This window comes from Paroedura picta, chromosome 5 (assembly GCF_049243985.1).
Source record: "Paroedura picta isolate Pp20150507F chromosome 5, Ppicta_v3.0, whole genome shotgun sequence".
NCBI lineage: Eukaryota > Metazoa > Chordata > Lepidosauria > Squamata > Gekkonidae > Paroedura > Paroedura picta.
In genome coordinates this window covers 112,813,135-112,825,915 of record NC_135373.1, presented here as the reverse complement: position 1 = coordinate 112,825,915, position 12,781 = coordinate 112,813,135, and the positions used below count along the sequence as shown (strand labels likewise).

The following is a 12,781-nucleotide window of genomic DNA, read 5'->3' as shown; positions in this document are numbered from 1 at the left end:
GCTAGGATTGTCCAGTTCGTCCTGGCCATCAGCATGGGGTGGAGGTGTGGGGTAGGGATGCTAGTTCCAGGCTGAAGCTCCTGGAAATCTGGGGGCGGAGCCTGAAGATACCACAGAGCCCACCCCCTAAAGCAGCTATTTTCTCCAAGGAAAACAATCTCTGGAATCCAGAAACAAAATCATAGAATCATAGAATCACAGAGTTGGAAGGGGCCATGCAGGCCATCTAGTCCAACCCCCTGCTCCATGCAGGATCAGCCTAAAGCATCCAGGAGAAGTTTTCTGTTCAACCACTGCTTGAAGACTGCCAGTGAGGGGGGAACTCACCACCTCCTGAGGCAGCCAATTCCACTGCTGAACTACTCTGGCTACTCTGGAGGATATCCACTTGGACGGTGCTTCCGTGCAGGTCTGTTTCCCTTGGCTGAGGCATCTCCACCATGCCGAGAAACCTTGCAGTGCTGATCTCTTATACGTTTTGATTTTGTTCTCAGCCATTTTCAAAAAGGGCAGCACCAATCCCCCTGCCCGGTGGTTGATATATGGATGGGCTTATGGCCAAATTACCATGGCATCCACAAAGACTCTGGGAAATCCTGCTGTATGTTTATCAGCTAAATGAGAATTGCGAATGCAATGGTAGAAACCTCTTTTTTTTTTTTTCTTTTGACCCGAAGAAGCTGGTTTCTCTGGGGTGTGGAAACCTTTCCCAATAAACAAACACAAGAGCTGCCAGCCCCGTTATATGTAGCCCAATAGGGTGGTTTGTGAAATTGCTGCTCCCTTAGCCTTTTTTTTTTTTTTTTTTTTAAAGAAAATATGTTTGCATCACAGTCTTTCTGGTAAGAGTTCGGGGTGGAGTGCATGCACCTCATCCCATTTTCTAAATATCTCTGCAAGGTAAGAGAGACTTAGCGAAAACTCCAGGTGAGCTTCATAGAAGGGTGGAGGTTTGACGTTAGGTCTCTGTGGGCCATATAGAATCATAGAGTTGGAAGGGGCCACACAGGCCATCTGCCCCAACCCCCTTCTCAGTGCAGGATTGGCCTAAAGCCTCCAGGATAAGTCTCTGTCCAGCCACTACTTGAGGACCGCCAGTGCCCATCAATCCCTTCTGACAGGCCGGCTCTCTCTATGCTTCTCCTGTGGGGTCCAAACATAGTCCTGGCCTTTTCTGCTTGGGGTTTCCTCAAACACTGGCAGGGGCTCATGGGAATTGTAGTCCATGGACATCTAGAGGACCACAGGTTGACTACCCCTGCCTTAAGGGGCCAATTCATATCAGGACCATGACGTGGAGAGGAGGGACTACACATGTCACAGCCGCTAGAGGGCATTACTTCCCAGGGGGGCTGCACATGCAGTATTCAGCACATGTGCAGCCCCCTCTTCATGCATTGTCTAGTTTGTCCCTCGTTGTTGTTTCTGGGTGCAGATAGGGACACTGAGATATTCAAGTGGCCCAGAAGTAACCAGAGCTAAATGCCCCATCGGTGCCCGCTGGCCACCAGCAATGGATAGGGAATAGGGTTGCCCAATACGGGTTGGGAAACTCCTGGAGATTTGGGGAAGGAGCCTGGGGAGGACAGGGAGCTCAGTGGGGTGCAATGCCACGGAGTCCACCCTCTAAAGCAGCCATTTTCTCCAGGGGAACTTATCTCTGAAGACTAGAGATAAGCAGCAACTCTGGGGAATCCCTGGAAGGCTATCACCTGTAGCCCCAACAGAGCAAACTGAGTTTGCATCCAAGTTCCTGCATTAAGAGGATGATGGGATTATGCTGTTTTGGCTAGCACCGTTGACATCGCCTGTCTCCTGACAGCATACATTTTAAGATCAAGCTTTCCATGATAATTATGCCTTATTTCCCCAAAAGTACCCCTCCAGGAGTCCCTGGTTGCTAGCAGTAATGGATACTATAATGTTTAGTGCGCATAACAGAAGCATGTATTTTATGCAAGCCTGCACAGATGTATGGCATTAATCTGCATGGCATAGCATAGGTTCATGATTCATGGTTATGTGTAGGTAGCACTGGAATCCATCAACAAGCAATTTCACGCAAAGAAGGGGGAGACAGAGGCCGGTGTGTCGTTTTGCTTCATGTTCAAATCTGTCCCCGAACCTTCTCCTTCTACTTTGCTATTCGGCATCAGCTATGTGGTCATTTGGCTAAGATCCAGTGCAGCTGTCTAGTTACGAATACTTTAATAGAAGCTAAAGTTCCTTTCTTACGGAAAAGAAGCCTTATTTTATTTCCCCCAATCTGTGGGAAACCAGGGGTTTTCTTTTAGAGCTTATTTTAAAAGTTTGAAATCTGGCTCAGCTGGCAGACGTCTCTCTCTGTCTCGCTGGTCAGGTTCCTAATGCTTACGTAAGTTGGCATCGTGCAGCCTGATCATCATTACCCTGTTCTTGCTTCCCCAAAAGCTGATCTGATTTCTGTTAGGGAAACTAAGCTGTAGTTGTCAAATCAAACTTTATTGCACTAGGCCATAGGGCATTACAAGATAGGGAGACAGAAGCTGTAATTAAGCTTCATAATAGTTTATGTGCCTTTTCCTCCCACATCTCTCCGTCCATCTCCCCTCCTGCATAACTAGACCTGGTTCCTCACTCCCAGAGGAAGAAAACTTGGCCCTCCAGCTGAATGGGGTAGGGAAGGGATCTGGAGATTATAAGTGTTTCTAGTAAGGAATCACCATCCATCTATTGTTGTAAGGGGTGTTTTATGGGGGGTTTATTGTTTTGTATTGTTCTTATTCTGTTGTGAACTGCTGCCAGACCATTGGAAGAACAGCAGTATAAAAATCAATCAAATTAAATATATTAGAAATATCTGTATACAAAACTATCATTCTCATTATTCCCAGTCTCAAAAACCACTCCTTCCCCTTCCCATGTTCAGGGGATACCTTGTTGTTTGCGTCTCTCTAAGTGGTTTGTTTGCAAGAGCTCTAGACTTTGAGCTTCACTGGTTGTCTTGATCTCGGGCCTAATATTGGTTTTGGCTGGGAGGGACAGCGGAAAGTTACCGTTTGTTTCTCTTCTGAAAACGGCTCTTATCAAGGGACTGGCTTTAGGTCTGTCGTGTTGGTTTTAGGCTTTCCTTAGTCTAACACAGCCCTAGCACCAAGCGTGTAGGAATTTTATTGGTTTGCCAACTTCTTCCATTGACTGCCCAGTTTCCTGGCAGAGTCTTAAGGCACAATGCAGTGTTAGAAATACAATATAATAGACTGGGGGTGATCCTTATAATGAGCAATGCAATAAAACCATATGACACAATGAAATAAAATAAAATAAAAACAACAGAACATCCCATTACAAATTCATCTAATGGCTGGTTTTTACGTAGGGTTGCTAGGTCTGGTTTGGGAAATACCCGGGGATTTTGGGGGTGGGGCCTGTGGAGGGTGTGGTTTGGGAAGGGGTGGGTCTTCAATGGAGTCCACCTCCCAAAGCAGCCATTTTCTCCAGGTGAACTGTTATCTGTCACCTGGAAATCAGGTGTAATAGTGAGAGATTTTCAGCTACCTCCTGGAGGTTGTCAATCCTACTGTTATGTGGCGTGGAGACCCCCCCCCCCGGTTCAACTTTTATACACTATAATATATAAATCACTCTTTTTATGCTCAGAAATTTTGCGTGCGTACAAAGAGTATACATAATCATCTCCCCTTAGCTCTCTAGACGATCGAAGAGGTCTATTTTAGTTGCGTCTTTCAGTAGGCCGTGACACTTGCCAGAACAGACCTTTTCCTGATGCTTAAAATTGCCTGACACTTTAATTAACTTCTATTACCAGATATTCTGCCTGTCCTCCTTGATTTGACAGCAGCATCCAAACTGCCACGGGAAGCCTGGCTTTTAAATAACTAATTCTTCCAGCACAGAAATGGTGGGAACTAAAAAAAAGAAAAAAAAAAAAGGGGGGGGAGAGGCCTATTTCAAGCCCAATAGCATTAGAGGCAAAATTTTAACAAACCTTTGAAGAAAGAGTGGATATAAGATGGCAGCATAATTAGCTATGCTTGAGGATGAAATAAATGAGGAGAACAAAGGGGCAGCGGAAGCCATTTTATTCCATTTCAGGTTTGACTCTTAAGCAAAGGTGGTAATTAGATGCCAGGGCTTTTTGGGGGGAGGAATGGGATAAAAACAATATCCCTTGTTAATCAAGGTTGCAAAAGATAATGGCTTTGAGAAATGTTCCCATTTATTCATTTTTTGTTTTGCTTGCAAGAAAAATCACAGTGTGCCTATTTTCTGTCTCCACATTAATCAGACAGCGGTAGGGGCTGGTTCTTGTAGGGGAGGATTTCTTTGTATTGCAACAGGGAAGAAACAGCGATGTGAAAACAAACACTTCTTTCGCCATCAGGTTTGGTGTCTGGCCTGAGTCACTTAGAACATCCACTTCAAGATGTGCCTGTCCCCAGGAGCTGAAAGTCCACTTTTGTACCTATCAATAACTGGTGATCGATATATTTTTAGGGGAAGATATAAAAGCTGGAAATTATGGAATGGCTGGGATGGACCTTTTGGGATTTTAAAAAATATAAATACCATTGCCGGAGGAAAGAATGGGAGAAGTGAGAGCAGGGCCCATTCTGCACACACAGGATAATGCACTTTCAGTGTGCTTTGGCAGCTGGATTTTCCTGTGCGGAGCAGGAAAATTTACTAAATTTACTAAAGTGCATTGAAAGTGCATTATCTAATGCAGGGGTAGTCAAACTGCGGCCCTCCAGATGTCCATGGACTACAATTCCCAGGAGCCCCTGCCAGCGAATGCTGGCAGGGGCTCCTGGGAATTGTAGTCCATGGACATCTGGAGGGCCGCAGTTTGACTACCCCTGATCTAATGTGTGCCGAATAGGCCCTGGATTCTATGTGGTGTTCTTAGACCACTCGTGGTTTCAGCTTTATCCATTTACCACAAGGGGTCACTAGCACCGGTCAGCCTTACTAGTTCAGAATAAAACCTGCTGGACTTGGGTGTAATGTGCATGGGACTTTTTACCCAGTCCCAGATCAAATTAATCCCTCCCGTCTACACTGAATTCGATTTCCATTTTGATTTTTGGCACTTTAAATTTTCCCTCTACAACATGCATTATTGATCCAGAGTGACCCTACCTTTCCCCCGCGATATCCAGAAGTGGATATAACCCTCAATATTTGAAAACCCAGCATCAGGAAGTGTGCAGATTTTTGCTTTTTTCGAATTAACTCCCTTCTCCATGTCTCCTAGTAAAGCACTCTTCCCTGATTGGCCAGAGCATCAGTTCAAAGATTTCTTGGTTCTCAGTTGCAAGGCTTGTCTTATAGCGACTGCGCTCAGAAGCCCTTCCTTTTTTGAGGTTCCCCAATCATGTGTAGAACACTTTCGGTTTCAATTGGGGGGAGGGGGGGTAGAGGAAGACCTGAGTACAAATCGATCTGAATTCAGCAGGATCCACAATGGAAAAAACAAAGGAAATGCATAATCAGCCCTGGAGAGGCCCTATGGTCTTTAGCTTGGTTCAGACACAGTAGCCAAGCCAGCCTTCATACTGGACCTGGGGATGCTCCAGAATTACAGCTCCTCTCCAGATTACAGAGATAAAACCCTCTGGAGAAAATGGCTACTTTGAAGGGTGAACTCTATGGCATTCTATCCCATAGAGCAGGGGTAGTCAACCTGTGGTCCTCCAGATGTTCATGGACTACAATTCCCATGAGCCCCTGCCAGAAAACACTGGCAGGGGCTCATGGGAATTGTAGTCCACTGACATCTGGAGGACCACAGGTTTGCTACCCCTGCCATAGAGGACCCTATCTTTTCCAGGCTGCATCCTGAAATCTTCAGGGCTTTCCCAACCTGGATCTGCCAATCCAGCCCCCCCCCCAACACATACACACACGGCCAGTGGCCGTGGCATAATGCCTGGCATAATGCAAATGCATTCTTTATTTCAACTAGTTTGTGAAGCCAGGATTTCACTCCTAACTGACCACTTACAGGCTGGTTTTCCTCAAGAAAATGTTTGTTTCATTGCATTGCCTCCGGTCAGGGGTCACAATAGTGGAAGGTACATGTCAGCTGGAGGGGGGGGGGCTACTCTTAAGCCAGGATGTCTACATTTGCCCATCAGGGAAAACTATAGTTAAGACCAGGGTTGTTAACACACTGAGGGTTTTCTTTGCTTCAGCTACCAAACTACAGCAGAATGGTTTTTTTTAATCAAGTGGTCTGGATGGGAAGGTGCATATTATCCAAGGTGCCACCTGTATCAATGCCACTTTCTTTTCCACAGTCTCTCACAGCCAGCATTTCCCCTTCCTTGCCAGCAAAGACTGCACTAGCTATGTTACTGCATTGTAATATTAAAAGAATAAATAGAAACAATGCACTTTTTCATCTAAATTGCAAGGTTTTCCTCTTTTTTTAAAAAAAATGTAAGTCTCTATCCCTTTTTGTTGCAGAAATACATATTTCTCCTTTTATCTCTGCAATGAAAAGGGCTGGGAAATTGTTTTTTTTTTAATGGAAGGTGGGAATTCAGAGCAGTATGTACATTGTTACAATAGTGTGTTATAGCGTTTCACTGTTTATAACAGTCCAGTCATAACTTTTAAAATACTTGAACAAAGCCCTCTGGGGAGGGAGGGAGGAATGGTTGCCATGGCAGGTTAAGGCAAGAAAAGTCTATACTGCCTTGTGAGTTCCCCTTTGCCACTCTGAATGTCTGTCCATTCACAGCAGCCAATAAGAGCCACATGGAGAACCATTTCCGTGTTGAAACAGCAATAGTTTGCAACTGGATTTTCCTCTGTGAAACCAGAAAATCCAATTGCAAATGACTGCTGTAGGGCATTGAGAGCACGTTATCCAACAGTGTGTGAAAACAGCTGTGAGATAATAGCAACTTCAAATTATTGTCTCGGACCTTGATTTGACAAACCCTGATTAAGCACACGAACCGCAATTACTTTAGTTAAAACATGATTTAGTGTGATGTCTGAACCGAGTATAAATCCCCCCTCCCCACGCACCCTTCCTGTAGGAATAATTAATGACTGATTTCTCTTGCCAGTATAGATCCAAATGGGTCGCCGTGTTGGTCTGAAGTAGCACAATAGAATCAGAGTCCAGTAGCACCTTTAAGACCAATAAAGATTTATTCAGGGCGGTAGCTTTTGAGTGCAAGCACATCGAGTGTTTGACGAAGAGTGCTTGCACTCGAAAGCTCATGCCCTGAATAAATCATTGTTGGTCTTAAAGGTGCTACTGGACTCTGATTCTATCCTGCCAATATGTTCATCCCAAGCAAACGTAGAACAGGTGCTGTGGAGAGGCCATTTATAACATGCCCCACATGGAAAAATCCACCTCACATGAAATGAGCTCTGCTACAATGAGGTTTCCCAGGGGAACTCTTCAGGGGCACTGGATTTCTTCCCTCAGGAATCAAAATGCCTCAAGGCAAATGCCTGGAGGTTACGTCTGGCAAAATATATTCAGAATCAGGATGTCAGCCGAGCTCTTCCGCCAAGTAAACAAGCAGTATGGCGCTTCTCGGTCCTCTTCTGGGGAGGGTACTCTGTGAGGTACGGAGATGTGGCTGCCACCCCTGTGTAGAAGGCACCTATGGGGTGCTTAGCCCCTGTTCGCCAAGGAAGTGGAACGGGAGTTCTCTGATGTGTCACTGCAGCTGAAAATAGAAGGGAAGCGTGCAACGATGCGGCAGCGACAAGGAGAGAAAGCAAGACACTTGTGACAGGGAAAGCAGCCGAGATGACAGTCCAGAGAAAGCAGCCCGCCAGACCTCCGCTCGAGAGGAGGGTCCTGCTGTGACTCATCGCCCTCGGTCGCAGCCTCACACACTTTCCGAGCTCAGCCGCCTGCCACAACCGAGTCTTTAGTATAATATTATCGTTCCCGGAGCATCGAGAGCCTCCAAATGTGCCATGCTGGGGGCGACAGGGAGCTCTTAATAAGGACACTAGCTCTCTTGTAATGGAGCCTCTCTAATGGATTTTGGATTTAGGCCCCAAGCGGGTATGTCCTGCCTGGCAGAATAGAATGTCCCCTGGGTTCAGTGGCTCGCCTTGCCTCAGTGAGAGCCACTTAAGGTGGATGTGACCCAGTTAGGGGATGAAAGCCTTGGGCGCGGCTTGAATAGACGCCAGCTGAGGGAAGCTGATTTGAAAGGAAAGCTATCAAGACAAGAAACCCAGAGACAGGGAGACCAGGAAGAGCTGCGTGTGTGTGTGTGTGTGGGGGGGGAGTAGCATGAGATACGGAGATTTTAGAGAGAATGTGGCCCACGGGCGAGGCAAGGACAGCCGTTTGAGAAAGGGGAAACCAACAGGGACGTTCTCTTGTTCTGGGTTAAATGATGCGGAACAAATGCATTGTTTGGTTCACCGTAAAAGGACACAAAGCCCTTAGACGTGCGTCTGTTTATTTAAGTAATTTTTATATTTAATAGTAAAACATGGCTGGCCTCTTTACGAATGATGAAAACAACTAAGCTGGTCCATCCATGGACTAGTAATATTACCTGCTGGTGGGGGAAAACCTAGAATCATAAAATCATAGAGTTGGAAGGGACCTCATGGGACCACATGGATCATCTAGTCCAACCCCCTGCACTGTGCAGGACACTCACATCCCTATCGCTCATCCACTGTAACCGGCCACCCCCTTGAGCCTTCACAGAATCAGCCTTTCCGTCAGATGGCTATCTAGCCTCTGTTAAAAAATTTCCAAAGAAATGGAGAACCCACCACCTCCCGAGGAAGCCTGTTCCACTGAGAAACCGCTCTAAGTCTCAGGAACTTCTTCCGGATGTTTAGACAGAATTTCTTTTGAACTAATTTCATCCCATTGGTTCTGGTCCATCCCTCTGCCAAAGTTTTCTTATGTGCAAGAAAGGACTGCTTCTGATATGAGATGAAAGAGAGAACTCTCCCCCCCACCACCACATGTACCTCAGAGCTAGGGCAATCAGCATTACTTTTCCATACGTGGATTTGGCAGGTTCCTACTTTGGGAAAAATTCTTCTTGTACAGCAAAATCCAACACCCCCTACAAAAAACACACAACTGCTGTGCGCAAACATTTAATGCCCAAAACTTGTCATGAGGGATGGCTATTCAAAATGGGCTTTCAGCTTGCAGAGGCGAGAACCATGAAACAAATGTTTCGAGTCTAGCCGAACAGCAGCATTATCAAGAATGTGAAATACCCCTTAGTCAGAACACCCCGGGCTGGGGGGAGGGGGGGGGAGGACTAGGAAGAACCATCATGGAAAATATTTCCAGCCTTTGGGCAGAGTTTTAATTGCAACAACAACAAAATTAACTCCCAGATAGATAGCGCTGCAGTCTGCCTACTTGGAGAGCCAGGGCTTCTGTTCATGCAATTAGATGGTTGCTTCCGTCCTGACCAGCTTCATGATGGCCAAGTTGCTTCAGGCTTTTATTTCATGCTTAGGATGGTGGCCGCCTGTTTCTGGGACAATTTCTCTGCTTTGGGGGTGGGCGAGGGGAAACCAGCTTGGATCACTTCGATCTTGCTAGGATTAGGCTATGCCCAGAGAGTCTGTAAGCCTTCTGAAGGGCGACTAGATGCTCAACGTCGTTTTATCTGGAACTATGGCTTGCTGTTCTCCAATATGACATGTTGTGTAATGAAGGCCACGGGCGTAAATAGCTTTAAAGGGGGATTAGACAGATTCATAGAGGAAAGTAATGGCTACTAAAGGGAACCTCCACCTTCAGAGACACAAATCATCTGAATCCCAGATCCAGGAGACAACATCAGGGGAAGTTCTCAGCCTCTGTGCTCTGTTGTTGGCCCGCCAGAGGAACGGGTTGGCCAGCATGGTGTACTGGTTAAGAGTGGCAGCTTTTAACCAGGTTTGATTTACCACTCCTCCACATGCAGCCAGCTGGATGACCTTAGGCTCATCATAGCCCTGATATTGTTGTTCGGACCGTCCTGTCAGAGTTCTCTCAGCCCCACCTACATCACAGGGTGTCTGTTGTGGACAGAGGAAGGGAAGGCAATTGTAAGCCGCTTTGACACTCCTTCGGGCAGTGAAAGCGGGGTATAAAAAAACAGCTCTTCTTCACAGTGCGAGATAGGATGCTGGACCAGTTGGACTACCGGTCTGATCCTGCAGGGCTCTTTTTATGTGCTTCATGATGTGCCCCTGATGATAGCATAGTCCTGCAGAACAGTTTGTACTTAGGCCTTAGGCATAGCAATGAGAAAAGTAGGAGCTAAGGAAAAAGAGGATCTACATATATTTTTTTTGTATTATTTTCCTAAATAGTTCAGGTAAGGGCCCCATTGTTCTTGAAAGGCCTCTTCTGTTCTTCTGTTAACTATTAGTGTCAGTTTAGCCATCTTGGCAAAGTCAGCTAGTTTATTCAGCCAATCTGCTATCGAGGGTAGTTCTTGCGTTTTCCATTTCTTGGCCAATTCTAGTCTTGCTGCCGTCGTCGCATAGAAGAAAAAGCTTTGTGTATGGGTTGGGAGGCACTGCGGAGGAACACTTAATAACATAGCTTCAGCTTTCATAGGAAATCTAAGACCCCACATTTTCTGCATAATAATATGTATTTTTGCCCAAAACTTATAAACTTTTTCACATCACCACATATGAAAAAAAGAGCCTACTATATCATCACATTTCCAACATTTGTTATTACATCATACATGGATCTACATATTTTGATCAGATCTCCCATGGAACTGTCTACGTTAAGAAAAGTATAGTCTTTTCCTTTACACAGCATGGAACCATGCAGCGGTTGGGGGTGGCTGGGGGGGGGTAGTAATATTGTGCATTTCTTCTGTACTGTTCCTCGCTAGACATCGGCCCTTTCTGCACTCACAGCTTCCTTTCAATTATTGCTGAATTCAAGTCGGCATTCTTTCAATTCGAATCCTGTGCCCACACTCGGCAGCTTTATTTAAAAGCTGATTTTCTCTTGGGAATCGCTCCCCAATGAGAAAAAGTGGATGTCTCAGCACTGCTGTTTTGTGTTTGTGTGCTGTGTAGTTGGTCTCTCCTCATTGGTCAGCTTCATGCCGGATGTAACCTTTTAAATTACAAAGAGCGATATCGAAATTGTAAAGAGCGATCATTCCAGCAGCATTGGCTGATGGTCGGCCATCTTGTTTAAGGTTTAGTGCTTCTCTCACCTCCAGTGCTGCTGGACATTTAGAGTTTCCTTTTTTAAGATCCAAGCTCAGGTGGAGTCTATCAAACTAGCCCAGCATTGTTAATGTGCCCCCACCAAATTGCTCATGCTTTTAATTATTTTCTCATGTCTTCTTTTGCTAGCTAGCTCAAACGTATTCATTATTATTCATTCATTCACCTAGAGAACTGTGTGCAGTTCTGGAGGCCTCATTTCAAAAACAACGTGGACAAAATTGAGAGGGTGCAGAGGAGAGCGATGAGGACAATCTGGGGCCAGGGCACCAAGCCCTCTGAGGAAAGGTGGAGGGACTTGAGACTGTTCTGCCTGGAGAAGAGGAGGTGGAGAGGGGACATGATGGCTCTCTTGAAGGACTGAAAAGGCTGCCACTTAGAAGAGGTCAGGGAGTGGTTCCAGCTGGCAGCAGAAGATGGGACCCGCAGTGATAACTTTAAACTATGTGTAGAACAGCACCAGCTAGGTATCAGGAAAAAATGTTCACAGTCAGAGTAGTTCAGCAGTGGAATCTACCGCCTAAGGAGATGGTGAGCTCCCCCTCACTGAAAGGAGCGATGGACTGAAAAATGTGAGAAGGGGAACCCAAAGTGGGTGGCCCTGGTAACGGAACCGATGACATTCCCTTTTTGTCATGTATGATGTCATTCATTGCTATGAAGTTAGATCTTCATCAAGGGAAAGAAAAAGAAACCGTGTAATCCATTTCTTTGTGTGTGCTTAATGCATTAAAGAAAAACAATGGATGCACATGTTCTAGAAATCTGTCTCACGTTTATGTAAGAAATGGGACGTTGAGTATAATCTCACTCTTAGCTTAGGCCTCTTTAAGCCTAGCTCTTTGCACAAGCGGCCGGCCCGCTGCAGGTGGCCCTGGAACCCAAGAATAGCCCCTGAAAGGGCCGGGGCCAAAATAAGGTTGAGAATGGCTGGTGTAGATCTGTAGACAGGAACAGTCCCTGGCAATTGTGGATCTTCCTCTCTTAGCAGGGCTGGCAGCCCCGTGCTTGACCATTCATCAGAATGTCTTCTTTTAACCGCAATAAATGGAAATCTCATTTCAGCCAAGGAAGAAACTGAGTGGGAGATTTACTGAGCCATTACCTCAGGCATAGATTTAAATGAAATTTACTGGCTTGCTGAACGGTTCCAGGGCTGCAGGCCTAGAGTTCCCGCTGTATATCATATGTGCCAGTTTCTTGCAGGAGATGCTTTAATCGGGATTTCCCTTGTGTTGCGTGATCCCTGGTTTCTTCTAATTTGGTGCTTGTCGAGTCTTGTTAGAGTGAGCCTCTGTTAAGTACAAGCGAGCCAAAAGGACCTAGACGTGATGATGTTTCCCAGGGGTGGCCAAACTGTGGCTCTCCAGATGTCCATGGACTACAATTCCCATGAGCCCCTGCCCTCACATACTAGCAGGAGCTCATGGGAATTGTAGTCCATGGACACCTGGAGAGCTACAGTTTGATGTTTTCACCAGTTGATGTAGCCTACCTTTGGTTCCAACCATGAGAAATCATGAGAGACATTATCCCATCTCTTTGACAACCAAATTAGCCC

General features: G+C 45.9%; 1 protein-coding gene across 1 annotated transcript in view; it reads left to right on the top strand.

Moving 5' to 3' along the window:
- LOC143838541 (sodium- and chloride-dependent GABA transporter 1-like) overlaps positions 1-12,781 on the top strand; it is a 60,525-nt gene that overhangs the window by 322 nt on the left and 47,422 nt on the right. The window lies entirely within an intron of this gene.